Source organism: Aedes albopictus, chromosome 3, assembly GCF_035046485.1.
Source record: "Aedes albopictus strain Foshan chromosome 3, AalbF5, whole genome shotgun sequence".
Taxonomy (NCBI): Eukaryota; Metazoa; Arthropoda; class Insecta; order Diptera; family Culicidae; genus Aedes; species Aedes albopictus.
In genome coordinates, this window is record NC_085138.1 from 207336455 (window position 1) to 207345717 (window position 9263).

Genomic DNA, 9263 nt, shown 5'->3' on the forward strand with positions numbered 1-9263 from the left:
TAGAAATTCGGGATGGCGGGCGCGGTGATTCCTCCCTGGAGCCCTTTGCCGTCATGTACATTGTCTTCGACACATTAATGACTAATCCGATTCGCCTGGCTTTACTCTTTAGTCGGATGTACGTTTCCGCCATCGTCTCAAATTTACGAGCAATAATATCAATATCATCAGCGAAACCAAGTAGCTGAACGGACTTCGTGAAAATAGTTCCACTCGTGTTTATCCCCGCTCTCCTTATTACACCTTCTAAGGCAATGTTGAACAGCAAGCACGAAAGACCATCACCTTGCCCGAGCAGAAGGGCATACCTTACAAATACCATGCGAAGAGCAATATGTGCTCTAATACCTAAAATTGTTATTGCTGCGTTATTCTACGAAATGATATGAGGACATCACAATTACAGTTGGAGGTATTTGAGCAGAGTTTGGTATTGATGTAGTATTTGTTGGTTTAGCAGTGAAAATAGTCGAAGAACAAGATTTGCTATTATATCATGAAGTCATCGAACAAATGAAGCATTTAATAACAAGAAATGTTATTAGTTTGTTATTCAATAACTTTGGGATAACAAATACAGCACTTGAAATTTTAGGTATGCATTCATTATTGAAATAACAAGACTTGTTATTTTCTAGGTGTTATTTATACAAAATTTTGGTATTGGTTTTTGTTATTTTGCCTCTTATTACCACTTAATGAAGGGCATATCAAGGTATGGTAGTATTTAAGATAAATATCATGATATGTTATTCTCTTGTTATTTTCTTCTGCTCGGGATGGGTGTCCATCAGTGTGGGTCATCCGAAGCGTTTTCTCAGATCAAAGCTTTTTTGGTTCCGTTTCGGATCCTGAGTATCTGTGCAAAATTTGAGCACGATCGGTTGCGTCTACACTTTGCGCATTGCAATTAAAATTTGTATGGGATTTTGTATGGGAAAACATACTTTTTTGCATTTTGGCCACAAGTTGAAAAATTTTGCCTGAAACTTTCTAACCGATACTGTAAAATGATAGCCTGAGATGTTCTGAAGAACGAGAACGGACACAACACGTTTTGTTCTTACTAACGATTAAAAAGGATTAATAATTACCTTTTTTGCCGACCGGTTTCGGGCTCGATGCAGCCCATCGACGGGACGATGTCCGACTAATTACTATTGGTTGCTCACACGACACACATATTTATTCATACTGTATACAGTACACGTCGAGAAGAGATGAAATTTACTGCATTTTCAGCTTCGTCAAACGGAAGAGGGATGATTGTATGGGAGCATCATCCTCATTCATCAATGGGGAGTTGGCAGTAGCTATGTGCATTGATTCCCAAGCATTGAGGTGAGAGGTTTTTCTAACGGTTTTTAGCAGCTTAGCTTGTTCCCAATTAACAGTGTGATTTTCGGCCAAAGCATGTACTGCCACACTCGATTCGTTCAGACTACCATTCTCAACCGCATTCCTATGTTCCCGCAGGCGAACTTTCAATTTGCGGCGAGTTTGTCCGATGTACACTGCTGGACAATCTTTGCAGGGTATTTGATAGATTCCAGATTTTTCTTCGGTGGGAATCTTATCCTTGAGATTGCACAGCAAGTCCTTCAGTGTGTTTTGACTTTTGTACACTACGTGGAAACCATGGCGCTTCAGAGTGTGTTGAACCGAATTTGTTAATTTGAGATAGAAAGGGAGGCTAATCCTTCGGACATCTTCTTTATCGAGTACTAGTGTTGTAGCATTCCTTCTATGTTTCTTTCTTTCGTGTTTGCGAAGAATTTTGTCAACGAAGTCTTTGCCGTACCCGTTCAGCTCCGCCGCTTTGTGGATTCTACTCCTTTCTTCGATGAAGTCTTCCTTTTCCATCGGTACGTTGAAAAGACGATGGGCCATGGAGTGGAATGCTGCTTGTTTCTGTGCACCAAAATGATTTGAGTCCGACGTTATGTAGCGATCGGTCGATGTTGGTTTACGGTAGATTGCAAACTTTTGCACAGAAACAAGCAGCATTCCACTCCATGGCCCATCGTCTTTTCAAGGTACCGATGGAAAAGGAAGACTTCATCGAAGAAAGGAGTAGAATCCACAAAGCGGCGGAGCTGAACGGGTACGGCAAAGACTTCGTTGACAAAATTCTTCGCAAACACGAAAGAAAGAAACATAGAAGGAATGCTACAACACTAGTACTCGATAAAGAAGATGTCCGAAGGATTAGCCTCCCTTTCTATCTCAAATTAACAAATTCGGTTCAACACACTCTGAAGCGCCATGGTTTCCACGTAGTGTACAAAAGTCAAAACACACTGAAGGACTTGCTGTGCAATCTCAAGGATAAGATTCCCACCGAAGAAAAATCTGGAATCTATCAAATACCCTGCAAAGATTGTCCAGCAGTGTACATCGGACAAACTCGCCGCAAATTGAAAGTTCGCCTGCGGGAACATAGGAATGCGGTTGAGAATGGTAGTCTGAACGAATCGAGTGTGGCAGTACATGCTTTGGCCGAAAATCACACTGTTAATTGGGAACAAGCTAAGCTGCTAAAAACCGTTAGAAAAACCTCTCACCTTAATGCTTGGGAATCAATGCACATAGCTACTGCCAACTCCCCATTGATGAATGAGGATGATGCTCCCATACAATCATCCCTCTTCCGTTTGACGAAGCTGAAAATGCAGTAAATTTCATCTCTTCTCGACGTGTACTGTATACAGTATGAATAAATATGTGTGTCGTGTGAGCAACCAATAGTAATTAGTCGGACATCGTCCCGTCGATGGGCTGCATCGAGCCCGAAACCGGTCGGCAAAAAAGGTAATTATTAATCCTTTTTAATCGTTAGTAACAACAAAACGTGTTGTGTCCGTTCTCGTTGTCGCGTCTCGTGGGTGTAAATAGTTCTTACGTGTGCACAAACCCAAGAAATTGAGTGTTCTGAAGAACTTTGTTGAAGACCGCAAAGCGATCCGATGCTTGTGAAAATAGTTATAACCAGCGAACCGCATGCATGTGTTTATGTTTTAAAATGTAAAGGAATAACAATAGCAACAAAATCATGCTGTTTCGCCAAGCAATGCCAACGCTATAACTTTTTTCATAAGCATCAGATCACTTCGCGGTCTTCGACAAAGTTTTTCAGGACACACTAGGCTATGTTTTCACTTTAACGGTTACACGGTTTTAGAAACATTCGAGCATGTTATGAGAGAAATGCAAAAAAGTGTGTTTTCCCATGTAAAACGCCATACAAACTTCAAACGCGATGCGCAAAACGTAGACATAACCGATCGTGCCCAAATTTTGCACACTTATTTGGGTTCTGAAATGGGATCAAAAAGGTTTTGATCTGATGGGATACCATTGAATTTTTCACTTTTCCATATAAACGATGACCCACTCTAGACTGTCCATTTCGCCCCGTACCTTTTCTGCCAGCCCTAAAAAACACACGTATCATTATTTCATCACAATAAAGACATTCTATACTTGCTGTAAATGATTGAAATACGTAGAAAAAAAAACTAAAGCTGTAAGCCAACTGGTAATACAGGTGGTGGCCAAAACGTTTGGGATAGGCAACTTTTTTTTCTCCTACAAAAAAATTCAACATGCTGTAACTTTTCATAGAGTGCATCAAAAAATCTCAAATTTTGACTGTTTATCAACCTGTTATATGTGCATCATTGGTATAAATTTGGGCTCGCTTGATTAATCTTTCGCAAAGTTAGAACCGTTCGGGTGAAACACTATTTTTTAGACAACTCATTTTTGAGCTGTCATATCTCGGAAACCAGTGAACCGAATTGAATGATTTGTTTAACGTTTATCAACAATATATTGATACTTAATACAACGTTATAAAATGTAATATTTTCTCACGGCGAGTTAAGTTATACCGGATTGAAAGTTTTACCCATATAGAGGAAAATAAGTCAAATTTACAATACCACACAAAAATTACCAAATGTGTTCTTCCTTTAATCTAAATAGGCTCTTATATATCTGATTATAGATAACTTGAGAACAGAAATGGAAAATTTTTGGACATCAACACTAAAATTTATTGACACTGACTTAAAAAAGTAATTTTTTTCGAAAAAAAATCCAAAAAGTATAAATCTATAATAACTTTTTACAACGTTCAAAAAGTATCCATGTTTTAATAGTTTTTGAAGCATTTGTATATTGTTAGTGTAAGTTCAAAATTTCATTCAATTCGGTTCACTGGTTTCCGAGATATGACAGCTCAAAAATGAGATGGCTGAAAAATAGTGTTTTACCCAAACGGTTCCAACTTTGCGAAAGATTAATCAATCGATCAATCAATCAATCAATTTGTACCAATGATGCACATATAATAGGTTGACAAACAGTCAAAATTTGAGATTTTTTTATACACTCTATGGAAAGTTATAGCATGTTGAACTTTTTTGTGAGAGAAAAAAAGTTGCCTATCCCAAAAATTTTGGCCATCCCCTGTATGTTAAGGTTTTCTCTGTTATGCAGGCCTAACGTACTCATTTGCTTAGGGTGTCCATTACGCCCCTAATTCCCCTTAACCAATAAATTATTAAATTTTAAAGTGAAATTAGAGTCCTCCAGAAAATTTATTACCAAATCCGATGAGTTAAGCGGATTTGCTCAATTGTTTGGGTATTTTTTCATCAAATACATTAATTATTTATCAACTCTACTCCCCCATTGATAAGTCAACGAGCACTGTGACAAAAGAAGAAAATGAGATTTATTCCGTTCTAGAGTATTCTCAGAATTCAAGAACACTTCGGCTTATGGCTCTTGAGTACATATTCGACGAGAAAGGCACTATCACCACTAGGTGGATTAATCTGGGTTTTTTGCTTCGATATAACGTACATTCTGCTTCGATCAGTGTTTGGACGAAAAAGTGATCAGTGAACCACTCGACAGTTTTTCTTCCCTTCTGTTGGTTCTGTTTCAATTACCAAGCGGTGTATGTTCTCTCGTCGAGTCGCATGGTTCACGAAGGAACACAAAGAGGATACTCCGATATAAACAAGCTGCGACGATGAGCGGGCATCGCTAAGTGTAACACTTACCGATGATCGCTCATCGTTGGCTTGGGGCAACTGTGAATAATCGTTATTTTCATCAGTATTTAATGCGTTTTCGCTTTAAAAACGTGAAATACTATTAAATTTAACTGTATTCATGACGTTGCAGGTTGTGTAGTCACAATAAAAAAAGAATTATGGCAATAAAATATTCTTACCGAATGCATCGTTTCCTTAGCGTCATCGAGCATCTTCTCTCTTGATTGCGCTCTCGTATCGAACCGGGCAAGAGAATGAACAGCATTTCGGGGAGCGTTCCCGAGCATGTTGGTTCATGAAATGTTACATTCGCGAATGTATCACTTGCTGAGCATGGACCATTCAGTGGTTCGCGATAAAAATCCACACACTGGCTTCGATATACCTACAAGCAAACTAGAGCTAAAACTGGAAAGGTTAAGCCCGAGAACGGCTGATATTGTCGAAACAAAAGCGTGAAAAACGACGATTTTCCACATTTGGGAAGATTCCCTAATTTGCAGCGCACAGAAATTAAGACATTGCGCGATGATTATATGGCCATCAAACCACTACGCACCTCCTACTCCTTCATTTGCCGCTGGGAAGAGTTCGAAGGAGCCCCATGGTATTTCACAACAAGTCAAAGCGTGAAAGGCCAGCGGGCGTTTTGCCTCACCCAAAAAGGCGTTTTGCCTCCTGCAGTTTCCCGGTACCTAAAAAGTAACGCTCTTTTGAATTGTTTATTTGAATAGGAAGTGGACACGTGGGTCAAAATTTGAAGTCTCTTAGGTAAAGGAGTAAACTGCTCTCCAAGGCAGTATACGACTTAAAAATAAGCATCTTATGAGGTTTATGACCGCATATGCTTAGCTGGGGCGTTATGCCTTTCTTTCCCCTAACGTACACCATTTTTTCCCAATTGCGTTAATTCTGGCTGGGTAGTAAGGCTAATGCTGCAATAAAACATTAATTTAAGTGATTTTGTTGTTTACCTGAGGGTTATATTGAAAAAAAAAAATCAGCTTTTTCAATTTCGTACGTTTAATCGAATTCGCTATATCGAAGGTACATTATATCGGAAATTACCTGCGGCCTTAAAAAGGTACTCTTAAAGGTGCTCTTAAAAAGAAGACATAATTTGAATTTTCGTTTTGAAGAAACCAACATTACTGTTGGTTGCAAATATCAAATTTAAAGGAAAAACAGTACATCAATTCACATCTGTAATTCTGTTTTCTTATTTTGTCGCTTACGTCAGCTAACACTACTAAAGAATAATGTAAAAAAAAACTCATGTGGCATTGGAGTGCAAGCCCTCTTGAAGACAATCCGGTTCCACATAGCACATCGAGTGGGCAGAAAATCAGAAAGACATTTTTATTGCTTCGACGACCACATTTAAGCTTTCTGGATACATGGCATTGAAAACTCATTCTTGCCAATTGTAGCCCCTACCCAGAGATGGAATAATTAAATATTCAGCTCATTGATATATTTGTAAATTCTCAACAAAGTTTAACAAGAATACACATTTTTCAGTACATATTTATGTTTATAAATTCATACTTGGTAGTAATATTTAGCAATTTTGTAGTATTCCAATCACTAAACTGTAATATTCTGTTAATAATTTATATAATAACTTATCTAATAAAAATGGAATAAATTTTGATGATTAATTTACCTTGCTATTTGAAGTCAGAAAATCATTTGTGTACCACCTACACACTACAAGGAAGCTGACTAGGCCTTTCACAGTGCACTACTCTGCAATATCATCACATAAAAACACCTTGTGAATCTCACACTTAAGCAGTTTAAACACACATACAAACACTGATTGAACCATGAAGTTGAGAGCTCCACTCCCTTGCAGATCAAAGTTTAGTCGTGAGTTCAAACCCAGCAGAACTTTGTCAAGCTATTTGCTCGTTCCAATAAACAATTTTCGTTTATTTTTTACGCAAATGGTCGCACATGTGTATTTTTACTAAAATAATATAGTACGATAGTTTAAAACGTATTTTGCTGAGCAAAAGGGCCCAAAACTCGAACAATAATATTGTTACATCCGCACCTTACGACACTCTACGCTATACTGATTCACATAGCTGAACACAACCAGTCAATGTATTTTTTCACCTTTTTTGCATTCTCATACTCATTCAATATTGAAAATGCTCTTTGTGAGAATATTGTTGCTACTTTATTATTATAAATTCCTACGAAGTCCAATTGGAAGCTGACTCATGTAACTTGGTATGCAATGAAGGTAATAGAAAATATTTACATTTATATGGACTCCTGTACGAATTCATGCTGGCCTGTTTACTCTAAAAGAAAATTTTGACGTTTCAGCGCTCCGCTCAAACGTCAATTTTTCTGTTAGAGTAAGCAGACCAGCATAAATTCGTGCAGAAGTTAATATAGTTCGTTCTAATGTATAGTTTAATATAGTTTGTTCCTACCCAGACAGTTTTATCGTGAACTAACTGTCCTGGGCCTAACGTCGGACTGCCTGCGTACTGCGTTTTTTTTTCACATGTAGGTCTGTAAAAAAAATGCCCCGCCAAATGAAGTTTCAAATTTTCCCGTTTTTTTTGCTTTAGCGGAGTATTTTCACAATTTTTTGCACGAACACGTCGCAGCCCTGTACGAATGCAGTCGTGAAGGTGTTATGTAAATCCCTGGAAACGGCCTCGAGCCAAATCGTGACATTCAATCATCATCCCATTTTTATTTATATAGATATATGTATTATCTGCCCTATAATAAAAAATAAATAAGCTTAGCCTGAACAATGTTTAGAAACTATTTTGTTAGAGCAGATGCATATTTTTGCTCTATCTAAGAAGGTAGTTTGGTGTATTATTATTTTTAATAATGTAATATGCGTGAAACACATGAAACGATGGAAGGACTTCAATGCCATTGAAGTGAGGCACCATTGAAAAAAGCCCTGAAACACGACGCGTATAGGAAAAATAAAAGCTTTTTAGTATAACGCATACTGAGTTAGAAAAAGCTTATAGCTACTGCCTTTGTATGCCATGTGTAGGTACATGTATTTATGTTGTCTTACAGAAAAAGCGATAAGGGGAACAATTGATGTTAGCGATCTCTATCGGCGACTAGAATCATTATGAACTTTATGTATGTATACAATTACGCTTTAGCACCGTATTACACCGTATAACTAATTTTCCTCCTTCCTTTCCACCGAAAAATATTTTTACTCAGTCGATGAATAACTCAGTTCCGTCGACCGCGAAGAGCTGACGCAAATTGAGTACACCGAAAAAAAAATCTACTCAAAATTGAGTTGGATCCGACTTACTTTCGTTAAAAGTGGGACAACTCTAAAACTGAAGAAGGTATAGGTTAGGTTCAGAGCCGTAGCGTGGTCCCATGGCGCCCTAGGCAAGCATCCAGTTTGGCGCCCCGAGACATTGTTAATTTGCTAAGTTTGTATTATTCAAAGTTTCTTTAAAAGTTGCGCTTAGTTTTTCTAAGGAACAAATTCCCCACATTTTTTGTTATCTTTTATAATGTTTTTCATTCGTGTATTTTTTAGGAATTTCAATGAGAGTCACCTAAAACTTATCCGAAATTTATTTCTCTCATACGAGAATAAGTAGGAATATCACAGATATATAATTATTATTTATGCATAATTTTCTTCAGGAAATCTTACAGTATTTTTTTAAATTATTGTTTCTGGATATTTTGTTCAACTGAATTTTGTTCTCAAAAATACTTAGCTTTACGGGTTTCAGGAATCCTCAAATGATCTGTTTTATAAATGTTTGGCGATTAGTTTGATTGGCTCCACCAAAATTTTCCAATTCCTTCACCAAAGATGTGTTCTGAAGATTTTTCAAAACATTTCTCAGAAGATCTGTAAGAAAATGTTCAGTAATCATTAGACAAACCACGCACATGATTGAATACCACACACTATGTCTGTTCCCGTATATGGCAACAAGATACGGAAGACTTCCGAAAACTTGAACAAACGCACCGAAATATGTATTAATGGTTTATATGTTAAATTTTTCCTGTAGAGTACATTTTGTTTTAGTTTCAGCCCTATATTGGTACATTTACGGTAGATTTAGATTACTTACGTTTAGTGTCTTTTCGTAGTTTCGCTCAGTCCGGAATGTGCTAGCGTACGGTACCTTCGTAGCCCTGTATTTTAAGATTGTAACT